Raw genomic sequence first — 12,754 nt, 5'->3', positions numbered from 1 at the left:
AGGAGAATGACCCCCTTTTGAGCATTCCATAGGTTTTATGGCACCTCTACTTGCGAAAGTTTATGTAAAATCGGGATAATATGGTCTTCGTGCACATTTACATCAAGGAAAAAGAGCCCTAAGGTCAACCTGCAAACTATAGAGTTTCTAAGTCCTCTTTTTCTCTATTTTTTCTCTTTTCTGGCTTCTCTAAATCTGCTGCTATTTTTCTATTAAGACAAAAACCACCATTTAGATCCAACAAGTTCTTTTTGCAAGCTGGTGAATTTGTATTTATCTCATGGCTAAAAGTTCTGAAGTAAAAGCTATAGGATCTTTGTGTGTGTGTGTGTGTGTGTGTGTATTTAAAAGGCCCTTATGATTTCTATAATTTTATGTTTAATTGGCAATTAAATGTGTTTTAATTTCCCTTTAGCACACCACACTTTTACTCTGCATACCTTATAATGTAAATTTTGCTATTTGACTTTCACCTGAGTTACTTCCTTTAATATGCAATTTCAAGGCTATTTAGCTGACAACTGCCCAGGGTTGTGAAACAGGTTATCAAGAATCTGAAAGTCTAAGATAGGAAAAAAAAGGTTTTTATGAATCTATAAAATGTACTTCTATCGGCATGCCTAATAGGTCTATGTATTTATGTGTTGTGTACACAATATTTCACTACTACAAATATATAAAAGAGTGCTCGTTAATTGGCTTAAAAAATGAAATGAAAGTGCTGAAATCAGATAGTAAAAAAAGAAAAGACTAGTCAAATGCTTTTTCAAGTTTATGTAACTTAATTAAAATATTTATTAAGTAAGCTAGCTTTAAAATTATTGGCAAAGTAATATAAGAAATATCTTAAGAATTGCCAGCATACATTTTTGTTTGCATTTATTAATCAAGCAATTTCATACTTATCCCTGCCAAATACTAAAAGGTGTCAAAATTTGGCATAGGGGTTACAAAACTATAAACCCAGCCCAAGACAGAATGATCTTTGCTTGTGTAATCCTTAATAAATAAGACATTGATATTGGTTTAATAAAAATAGCTACATCTTGGGGCCAGGGGTGGTGGCTCATGCCTGTAATCCCAGCACTTTGGGAGGCCGAGGCGGGTGGATCATGAGGTCAGGAGATCGAGACCATCCTGGCTAACATGGTGAAACTCCGTCTCTACTAAAAGTGCAAAAAATTAGCCAGATGTGGTGGCAGGCACCTGTAGTGCCAGCTACTTGGGAGGCTGAGGCAGGAGAATGGCATGAACCCGGGAGGTGGAGTTTGCAGTGAGCCGAGATCGCACCACTGCACTCCAGCTTGGGCAACAGTGCAAGAAAGACTCTGTCTCAAAAAAAAAAAAAGTTACATCTTGAATTATTTAGTAAAATTATCATAACTTCTAATCTTGTGGCTTTAGGCAGTCTAGTCCACATGCAGTAAGGAGGTTTGTTTTGGGAAAGGAAAAGGACTGTTAACATCTTTGTTTCAAAGCTAAACTATAAATTAAATTCTTCCCAAAGGCCAGGTGTGAACAAGGACAGCTTGGAGGTTAGAAGCAAGATGGAATCAGTTAGGTTATATTTTTTTCATTGTCTCAGTTATAATTTTGCAATGGCAGTTTCATAACTTTAAATCATGACTATTGAAGTTTCCATAAGTAATCTAGCTAAACAATTAAAGTAAATTATAATTATTTGTTTCTATTTAGGTAAATGTAATGTCATAAATACTTGTAGACAAACTTGTTATAATTTAGAATCCAAAATTTCATTATTTGGGTATTTTCCAAAAAATATGTATTGTAGGAAAGCATTCTTGCTAAAAAAAAAAAAAAAAAAAAGATATGTCTCTTTTAAAAAGGTGAACAAGTTTTGTATAATTCAAATCTTGTTTAAAGGTTATGTATAGGCCAGGTGCAGTGGCTCACGCCTGTAATCCTAGCACTTTGGGAGGCCGAGGCGGGCAGATCACCTGAGGTCAGGAGGTCAGTAAGAAAGCTTAAAGAGAAATAATTTTATATGAGAAAGAATCTTGTATGGTAAATTTAGTCCTAAAATAAAATGACTGGTTGTTTAAGAAGGAGGGATGTTCAGGACAAACTAGAAAGTCCAAGAATGTCACGAACGGTCGGTGTAAGTCACAATAAGAGGATTTATTAAAAAACAAACAAACAAGAATGTTTATATGGTCAGGCTGTCATATTGTTATTAAGTTTTGGCTTGCTTAGGAATAAACACTGAGATTTTAAAAAAATTTATTTTGAGATGGAGTCTCGCTCTGTTGCCTAGGCTGGAGTTCAGTGGCACAATCACGGCTCACTGCAACCTCCCTCCACCTCCCGGGTTCAAGTGATTCTTATGCCTCAGCCTCCTGAGTAGCTGGGACTACAGGTGCATGCCACCATACCCAGCTAATATTTTGGTTTTTTTAGTAGAGACAGGGTTTCATCATGTTAGCCAGAATGGTCTCAATTTCCTGACCTTGTGATCTGCCTGCCTCAGCTTCCCAAAGTGCTGTGATTACAGGCATGAGCCACCACGCCCAGCCAAAAAAAATTTTTTTAATTAATGTTACCACATTCATACATTACAGGGCTTTGACTCTGGGTCTAAAAAGGACATGAAGTCCTACTAAATCTTTAACACTGACAGCAATTAGAGCCTCATCTTTAGGACCTATAGAAGATGCTAATCAAAATAAGCTGCACTTCTGAGACACAGGGCAAGAAATTAAAGCTATATAATATGCCTTAAGGCCCAAGGAGTATCACAGAAGAGGTGGGCATGTGAGATTGTAAGGACTGATTTCAAAAGATAAAATAAGTTCAGTTTCTCTATAAATTAATCATTAATGTCAAAGGCACACTGATGCAAGACTAGTATATGGGCCCCTCTGTCAGATTAACAAGGTTTTCTTGAAGCATTAACCAACTCCTTAATAAAGGTTATAAAAGTTATAAAAGGCTTATGGAAGCTGAATCTTGTGGTCAAGATTAAGATTTTATAGATTGTTTATAAAATTTTGAAAAACAAATTTAATTGGCCTCATGCTATTTTTATTACAGCTTGTTCTTGGTAAATTAAGTCTCCTCTCTCAAAGAATGAAGGTTTTCACCTTTTTTTGAAATCCTTGAGTTATCACTTTGGTAAATGAATGACTTATTTTACAATGATCTGTGATCTTATTTTGTGATATCAAGTGTTTTAAACATTTGATATTTGACAAACTTTCCAAAATCAAATTATAAATTATGTCTTTTTCTGACCTAATTAATCATTTAAGATATTAGGTTCCCTGAAGTCCAAAAATGACATAATTTGGCTTATTTTGTTACAAAAATTATACAGGAAGCATTGTCAAATATGAAATGGTGTTTGATTTTCTTTGGGCTGTGTTTATATAAATATGTTATTGGCATGTGTTCCAAAATTATGGGAAACTCCTATAATTCTGATATAACTTAGAGGACATTGTCAGTAATAATTATAATTATTATGTTAAATTATTGTGTGCCGCAGAGATAACAAATTTCCTTGTCAATTGTGTCTTTGATTATGGCTGCCCTAAAACTTTTTTTCATCTACAGGCAATTGTCATCTTTTGGTCCTTTTTAGAAAGTGGTTCTATAATAAGCTATAGAACTCTGATATGTGTTCTTTGTTTGTTTATTTTTTTCTTTGAGACAGAATCTCACTCTGTCATCCAGGCTAGAGCGCAGTGGTGCAATCTAGGTTCACTGCAATCTCTGCCTCCTGTGTTCAAGAGATTCTCCTGCCTCAGCCTCCCGAGTAGCGGGGATTACAAGTGCCCACCACTTATGCTCGGCTAATTTTTGTATTTTTAGTAGAGACAGGGTTTTACCAATTGGTCAGGCTGGTCTCCAACTCCTGACCCCAAGCAATCCACCTTCCTTCAGCCTCCCATAGTGCTGGGATTACAGGTGTGAGACACCACTCCCGGCCTCTAACAGGTGTTCTTAAATGTAGGTTTCTGATAACTTTGGAGGTTGTGACATTAGAACAGAGGGAAAAAAAACTTTCAGGACTCTTATGGAGAGCTGAAGTGTTCAGGAATATCAAGCAGAACAGGAGTTAACTGCATAAACTGAACTGATAGAAGACTAAAGTAACCATTTCAACTTTTGCTTTAAATGTTGCTAATCCTTTGTTTTGTTTTTTTAGAGTCTTGAAACTTTTCTTTTGAGATATTGACAGCTTTTAACAATTTAATGTACTCCTATGAACAAAATTAGGAGCATATTTGTTTCTCTCTATCTGATTTCTACAAAATCTGGAAACTATTTGTGAGTATTCTTAACTTATGACAATATGGTTATTTGTATAAATGCAAATAAGAATTTGTTTTCATTTGTAACAGGACACAATTGGAGAAACTGGTTATTTTACCAAGGCTTTGACTGGAATGGTGTGCTTTTCTTTAAGGAAGCAAGTTTCCCTTATAGGGCCAATAAAGCCCTTGGTATTCCATGTTTTTGATACTATTTTGAAAGGCTTTAAAGACATTTAAATCTTCAAATGCTACATAACTTGTGTATGTGTATGTGTGCACATGAGCAGAGTCTCCATTCCTTGGAATTGGATAGATTATATCCCTTGGTGCCTCACAATTGAGCTCTACATGGCAGAGATCTTGCATATGTGACTGTGTATATTTTCAGCAACATAATAAGCACCCTCTAAATCTCATCCCAAAACAAATCCTTCATTGACAATAACTCATAGCTACCTTCTGGTCCTCTCCCTTCTTTTATTTTATTTATTTATTTATTTTTGAGATGAAGTCTCACTCTGTCACCCAGGCTGGAGTGCAGTGGTGCAATCTTGGCTCATTGCAACCTCCGCCTCCCAGGTTCCAGCGATTCTCCTGCCTCAGCCTCCCAAGTAGCTGGGATTACAGGCACATGCCACCACACCCGCTAATTTTTGTATTTTTAGTAGAGATGGGGTTTCATGATGTTGGTCAGGCTGGTCTCAAACTCCTGACCTCAAGTGAGCCACCTCGGCCTCCCAAAGTGCTGGGATTATGGGTGTGAGCCACTGCACCTGGCCTTTATTTCCAAATTTTCTGCTGTGCTATTAAACATAAATTCATTCATAAGATGTATATTTTATAAATAGTAACTAGATGTGCATCTGATTTATACAGAGTATTTTTCCTTTTCAATTTTGAAGATTTTTTTGTGATATACCACGTATACTTTGAATTTTTATGTACTCAACTCTGATAAATTTCTATTTATGCTTTTCTTTGCTGTTTTTGTTGCTACCAATGTGAAATTCTGATAGACACTAAACTACATTTTTTCCAGGTTTTACGTCATTTCATTTTTTCATTGAATCAGCTCTAAATAACTTAGCCACACACCTAGGGTGTGCTTAGTATTTTCTAGGCACTCAATCTCTGAATCCTCACAATGATACTAGGAATTGCTAACTCCTATTTGAGGCTTTAAGGGGTGAGTAGTCCAAGGTGGTGCAGCAAGTAAGCCATGAGGTGGAGATCTGAACCCAGATCTCATGTCTTAGTCACCACTCTAAATGTATAGTGGAGGCATAGCTCTCACATTTTTTATTCCGTAAACAGTTACACAATATTTCAGGAATATTTACTCAACTTATTATTTGAAATGTTTCTTGATTTTATTCTAAGTTTTATAATTACTAGAGTCTGGTTTAAACCAGTGTCTTCCTGTTCCATTAATTTTTCTTTTGAATTTTCTTCCAAAATTATATGCTATATTACTTTAATTATGATAGTTTCATTAAATGCTTTAATGACTGGTAGTATAATTTCTATTGATTACTCTTCCTTTTTCCCTAAATGTCTAGTCTCGTTTCACCTATTTATTCTTCCAAATGAAACTTTCTTGAGTCACTTTGCCAAGGTACAGGAAAAATTCCTTTGGGATTTTGATTCCCAAACTTGATTTGTTAAAAAACTAAGTTCTTCTGATTCAGAAGCATGGAATGCCTCTCTTTTTATTCAGGTCTTCTTTGTGAATCTCTAAGTGAAGTTGTGTCATTTTCCTCCAACAGGTGTTGTGTATTACCAGTGCACAGAGGAGATTGGTTTTCACATCAGCATTGTATATAACCACAGTGCATTCTTATTCTCAGTTCAGTCTCTATATTGTCATAAGTGTTTATTGAGTACCTACTATGTGCAGGCACATACCACTGGGAATACAGTGGTGAACAAGACAAAGTTCCTGCTCCCATGGAGTTGACATTCTAGATGGAGACATAGTATGTATAGACAGAAACCACTCACTGTGTCCTCATCGGGTGGCACTATGACTGCATATGGTTTCTTTCCACCAAAGTTCATGCTGCAATTTGACCCCCAACATGATGATGTGTGGAGGTGGGAGCTAGTGGCAGGTGTTTTGGTCATGGGAATGGATCCTTCATGATGTCTTGGTACTGTACTCCTGGCAATGAGTTCTTGCTCTGGAGAGACTGGATTAGTTCTCATGAGTCTGTATTTCTTCCCATAAGAGTGAGTTGTCGTAATGACATGATGCCTCTTGGGTTTTGACTCTTTGCACTTATTTGCTTCCACTTTGACCTTCCTTGCCATGTTAGGACAATACACAAGAGCTCTCACCAGAAGCCAGGACTGTGCCCTTGAACTTCCCAGCCTGCAGAATTGGGAGCTAAATAAACCTGTCTTCCTTTTCAATTACCCAGTCTGAGGTATTGTCATAGCAATACAAAATGGACTTGGACAGATGGTGATAAATACTATGAAGAAAAACAAAAATAAAGTAGTTGTTGCAGGCTAAATAATGACCTCACCAAAGAAATTCACATCCTAATCCCTGAAACCCATGAATAATATGTGATTTTAAAAAATGGGGTAGACTTTACGGAATTCAGCTAAGATTCTTGAGATGGCCAGACTCTCCTGGATGATCTGGGTGGGCCCCCAATGCAATCACTTGTGTCTCAGGAAAGGGAGGCTGAGAGAGACACAGCACAGGCAGAGGAGAGGGCCATGTGAAGAGGGAGCAGAAAGAGATGTGAACATTCTTGTGTTGAAGACTGCATGATGTGGCCACAAGCCAAGAAATGCCAGGTGCTTCCAAAAGCTGGAGAAGGCAAGGAGGGTCCACAAGTCTGGAGGGAGTGTGGCCCTGGAGACTCCTTGATTTCAGCCCATTGCCTTTGATTTCAGACTTCCTACCTCAAGAACTGAAAGAAATTTCTGTTTGTTTAAGTCATCAAGTTTGTGGTGATTTGCTACAATAGGCCCAGGAGACTGATAAGGCAGCCATAGGATTAGCAAGTAGGGTGGGGCTGGGTGGCTCTTTTAGATGCTGTGGTCAAGGAAGTCCTTGCTGCTCTAACCTAAAGTCTGAGAGTGATGGGAGAGTTAGCAACATCCATCTCTCTGTAGCAAGAACAAGAGAAGTAGGAGGGGAAGGCTGGATAAGGTCTGCCTCTCACTGCTCCATCTAACATATGGGAAACTTCCAGGCTGTTAGAGTAGCATGGGACAAGGACCTGGGAATGGGAGCCTGTGTTCTAGCCCAGGCTCCATCACAAAGAGTCAGTCACTCCGCTTCGAGCACTAGCTTCTGCATTTGTGGAATGGGTTTGTCTTCTCTGACCCCATTACTTGGCAGAGATCATAGGCACCACCACAGGCCTGCTGGGAGCACGCCTGGGATGTGCCGTGTGCTGATTGCTTCTGGTCTAGGACCTACACCCACCTCCTTGACATGCTGCTGCCATCTGTGCCTCACACTGCCCTCACCCATGTCTGTCAACATTCCCTAAGCCCACTGTGCTGCCTGAACAGGTAAGCCCTCTCTGTGGGGACCAGGGCTGTCCGCTGTGGCTTCTGACTCTCGCCACCCTCCACGCAGCCACAGGCACCCCAACTCCACCTAAGCTTCCCGAGGGGCTGCGTCCTCACCCTGGTTCCTCACCCTTCCCAGGATCCGGCTGCTCTCGAGTCCCCTGCGTGCCCCTGCTCCATCCACACACCCTCTTCCCTCTCCCCAGCTTCCACTCACTCACTCCACAGAATCAGGCTGAGTGCCTCCCTCGTAGCAACAGGAGGAAATAGGAAGTGAAACAAACAGGACTTCTGTGCCCAGGTGGCCGGCAGCCATGGGCAGGCTGGAGGGGGATGGAGGGGGACACACATGGGATCCCCTGTGGCCTCCGTGGTGCATCGTCACACTCTGAGAAGTGAGGCAGGAGGTCCACAGGGAAGGCCATGTTCAGAAGGGAGCACAGGCGCATCAGGCAGACCCGGCCTTGAGTTGGGGAGGCTGCCTGGGGAAGTGAAGCTGCAGCAGGGACCAGGCGCCGAGTAGGCATTTGTGAGGCCCTAGGAGGATGGAGCCGGGCCCCTCGGGGCTCAAGGGACCCCGCCTAGTGATGGGGCTCAAAATGAGGGGAGCAGAGCCCAGCAAGGAGGCTGGACCGGAGCATCCATTGTTTGACTCTGAAGAGATCATGCAGGCTGCAGTGAGGAGACTGGATGGAAGGGGGTTTGGGGACATTTCAGCTAAAACATCTACTCGGCTGCTCGCAGCCCACATTTGGGAAATGAGAGGACAAGGATGAGTCTGAGTCCTAGACTGAGAATGAACCAGGTGACTGGTCATGCCAGCCTTGGAAACTGGGACATCTGGGAAGACCCCATGAAGCTTGGGAGTGACATCGTCTTACAACGTGGAGCATCTTCAAGATGACTTTGAGGGTCTCCATGGAGAGGAGGAGAGGCAGTTGGATTTATGGGTCTGGCAGCTCACAGAACCTTGAGCTGGTGATCAAATTTGGAGGGCTTGGGCTCAAAAGGATCAACTGTTAGGAACTGCTATTGCTCCAAAGCCCTCCTGCCCCGGCCCACACAGCTTCACTGGGAGGCAGAACCAGCTGGCGGCAGCTCCAACCCCTGCAGCCCAGGACCCTGGTCTCTGCTGTCCACCTCAGTGAGAAATGACCAATTCTTTACGGAGTTGCATGGGACAACATTGCCTCCCCATCCAGCCTCGCCTCGGGTAGCCTTCTACCCCCTGTGTCCTCTCAAGGTGAGGGACTCTTCTCCACACCTCTGCAGGACTGCATGAGCCACCACCAGCACAGTGATGCCTGTGGCATGCGGGCCTTCTGCCCCCTCTCAAGGGCAAGTCTAATAAAGCCAAGTTCAGGGACCACAACCATGATGTGTACAGAGTGGTCACCATTGCTGAACTCCCTTAACCACCTGGAAGGCAGGCGTCCCGACCCAGGCTTAATTGCATTCTCTAATGAATGAAGACAGGATTCTGGGTTTTGTTGCTGTTGTTGTTTTTGAGACATAGTCTTGCTCTGTTGCCCAGGCTAGAGTGCAGTGGTGTGATCTCTGCTCACTGCAACATCTGCCTCCTGGGTTCAAACTATTCTCCTGCCTCAGCCTCCCGAGTAGATGGGATTATAGGCGCCCACCACCACACCCGGCTAATTTTTGGTATTTTTAGTAGAGATGGGGTTTCACCTTGTTGGCCAGGCTGGTCTCGAACTCCTGACCTCAGGTGATCCACTCACCTTGGCCTCCCAAAGTACTGAGATTACAGGCGTGAGCCACCATGCCCAGCCATGTTGTTTTTTTAGAGACAGCGTCTCACTTTGTCACCCAGGCTGGAGTCCCGTGGTGCAATCATAGCCCAGCACAATACCTTGCTAATTTTTAAATATTTTGTAGAGACAGGGCCCTACTATGTTGCCCAGACTGGTCTTGAGTGCCTGGCCTCAGGCAATCCTCCCACCTTGGCCTCCCAAGTATTGGAATTACAGGTGTGAGCCACCACACCCGGCCTATTTACTTATATGCATTTAAAAACTTACAGCATGGTTGACTGCTCCCATTCTCACCATGTGATGTGCCTGCTTCCCCTTTGCCTTCCTTCATGATTGGAGGCTTTCTGAGGCCTCCCAAGAAGCAGACACCACTATGCTTCCTATACAGCCTGCAGAACTGTGAGTCAATTAAATATCTTTTCTTATAAATTACCCAAACTCAAGTATTTCTTCACAGCAATGCAAGAATGGCCTAATACAGGGCTATTTCTCTCTGTTTTTTTTTTGAGTCAAGTTAGACTTTTAGTTCATTTAACCTAGAACTTTTATGCTAACACAGATGAAGTAAGAATTCTGTAGGTTTCTTATCTGTTTCACTTCTAGGACCACCATGATCAACTAACAAATGCCGTAGGTTTATGGAATCACAGTTTTGACTGCTGCTTTGCCTCTGCTGTTCCTTATAGTAACTATGCCCGTCTTGCCTTTGGTGGTTGAGTGCATCCACTTGGCCTCTGTCACCCTGGAATCCAGTGACTCCTATTGCACATAGTTTTCTCAATTCAGTTACCACATCTCTTATGTAAGTTCTGGCCTATATAGAAAAGCTATCACAGAGCTCTTCAAGAATGCTGGGGATCTCTGCACATGTTTTTTCTTCTTTTTTTATTTTAGAGACAGAGTCTTGCTCTGCTGCCCCAGCTGGAGTGCAGTGGTGCAATCATAGCTCACTGTAATTTGGAACTCCTGGGCTCAAGCCATCCTCCCACATTAGCCTCCCAAGTAGCTGGGACTACTGGTACATGCCATCACACCCAGCTACTTTTTTTTAGAGATGGGGTCTCACTATGCTGCCCAGGCTGGTCTCAAAGTCCTGACCTCAAGCAGTCCTCCCACCTTGGCCTCCAAAAGCACTGGGATTACAGGCATGAGCCTCCACACCTGGCCACCAATTTATTTCTCACAGTCATGAAAGGTGTGTCTTTTGGACTCTTTCAGGGTGGGAGAGTAGGTCTTAGTTGACACATCTATTCTAACATTCCAGTCTCCGTAAGCCTTTTTATACTTTTTTTAATTTTTAACTTTTGTGGGTACATGGTAGGTGTATATGTTTATGGGGTACATGAGATATTTTGATTCAGGCATGCAATGTGTAATAGTCACATAAGGGTAAATGAGGTATCCACAACCTCAAGCATTTATTCTTTGTATTACAAACACTCCAGTTATACTCTTTTAGTTATTTTATCTTATTATTTTATTATTATTATTATTATTATTATTATTATTATTATTTTGAGGCAGAGTTTTACTCTTGTTCCTCAGGCTGTAGTACAATGGCACGATCTCGGCTCACTGCAACCTCTGCCGCCTGGGTTCAAGTGATTCTCCGGCCTCAGCCTCCTGAGTAGTTGGGATTACAGGTGCCCACCATCATGCCTGGCTAATTTTTTTGTATTTTTAGTAGAGATAGGGTTTCACCATGTTGGCCAGGCTGGTCTTGCACTCCTGACCTCAGGAGATCAATCTGTCTCACCCTCTCAAAGTGCTGGGATTATAGGTGTGAGCCACCGTGCCTGGCCTCTTTTAGTTATTTTAAAATATACAAGTTATCATTGATTGTAGTCACCCTGTTGTGCTATCAAATACTAGATCTTATTCATTCTACCTAACTGTAGTTTTGTACCCGGTAACCATCCCTACTTCCCCTTCCCAACACTACCCTCCCAACCTCTGTAATCATCATTCTACTCTCTATCTTCGTGAATTCAATTGTTTTAAGTTTTAGTGCTCATAAGTAAGTGAGAACATGGGAAGTTTGTTTTCTGTGCCTGGTTTATTTCACTTAACATAATGACCCCCCAGACTCCAGCCATGTTGTTGCAAATGACAGAATCTCATGTTTTTGTGGCTGAACTGTACTCCATTGTGTATATGTACCACATTTTCTTTATCCATTCATCTGTTGATGGACACAGGTTACTTCCAAATCTTGCCTATTGTGAACAGTGCTGCAATAAACATGGAGTGCAGATATCTCTTTAATACACTGACTTCCTTCATTTTGGGTATATCTCTAGCAGCAGGACTGCTGAATCATATGATACCTCTATTGTTAGTTTTTTGAGGAACCTCCGATTGTATTAATTTACATGCCCATCAACAGCATACAAACATTCCCTTTTCTCCACATCATCACCAGAATTTGCTATTGCCTTTTGGATAAGTCATTTTAACTTGAGTGAGATGATATCTCATTGTGGTTTTGATGTGCACTTCTCTGATGATCAGTGCTGGTGAGTACCTTTTCATATACCTGATTGCCATTGATATGTCTTGTTTTGAGAAATGTCTATTCAGATGTATTGTTCATTTTTTATTCTGATTATTAGATTTTTTCCCATAGAGTTGCTTGAGCTCCTTATCTATTCTGGTTATTAACTGCTTATCTGATGAGTAGTTTGCAAATATTTTATCCCATTCTGTGAGTTATCTCTTCACTTTGTTGATTGTTTCCTTTGCTGTGCAGAAGCTTTTTAGCTAGATGTGATCCCATTTTTCCATGTTTGTTTTGGTCGCCTGTGCTTGTTGGTACCTAAGCTTTTGAATCCCTTCCTCTACATTTGATCAAGGCAGATGTGTCATTTCTAACTTGCTCACTGTGCCCTGTCTTTCAGCCCTTGTCCTGTGGGTTTCCTGCTTTTGTTCTTTTATCAACATTTTAGGGGTTTGGGGAGGAACAGAGATGAACATATATGCTCCATCCACCATGTTTAAAAGAGACATCTGTCTGTGCCAATTGTAGTCCCCAAAGGCAAGATATGAAGTCACTTCTGAGAAGGCTGATCTGCAGGGGTGCACAGACCAGACTTGGGGGATTCTTCTCTTTCTCTCTCTCCTTATCTCGCACCCGTCATTACAAATCCTATCAGTTCTGCTTTCAGAACATGA

The sequence above is a fragment of the Pan troglodytes genome, chromosome 11 (assembly GCF_028858775.2).
Source record: "Pan troglodytes isolate AG18354 chromosome 11, NHGRI_mPanTro3-v2.0_pri, whole genome shotgun sequence".
Classification (NCBI taxonomy): domain Eukaryota; kingdom Metazoa; phylum Chordata; class Mammalia; order Primates; family Hominidae; genus Pan; species Pan troglodytes.
This window is presented reverse-complemented; position numbering follows the sequence as displayed.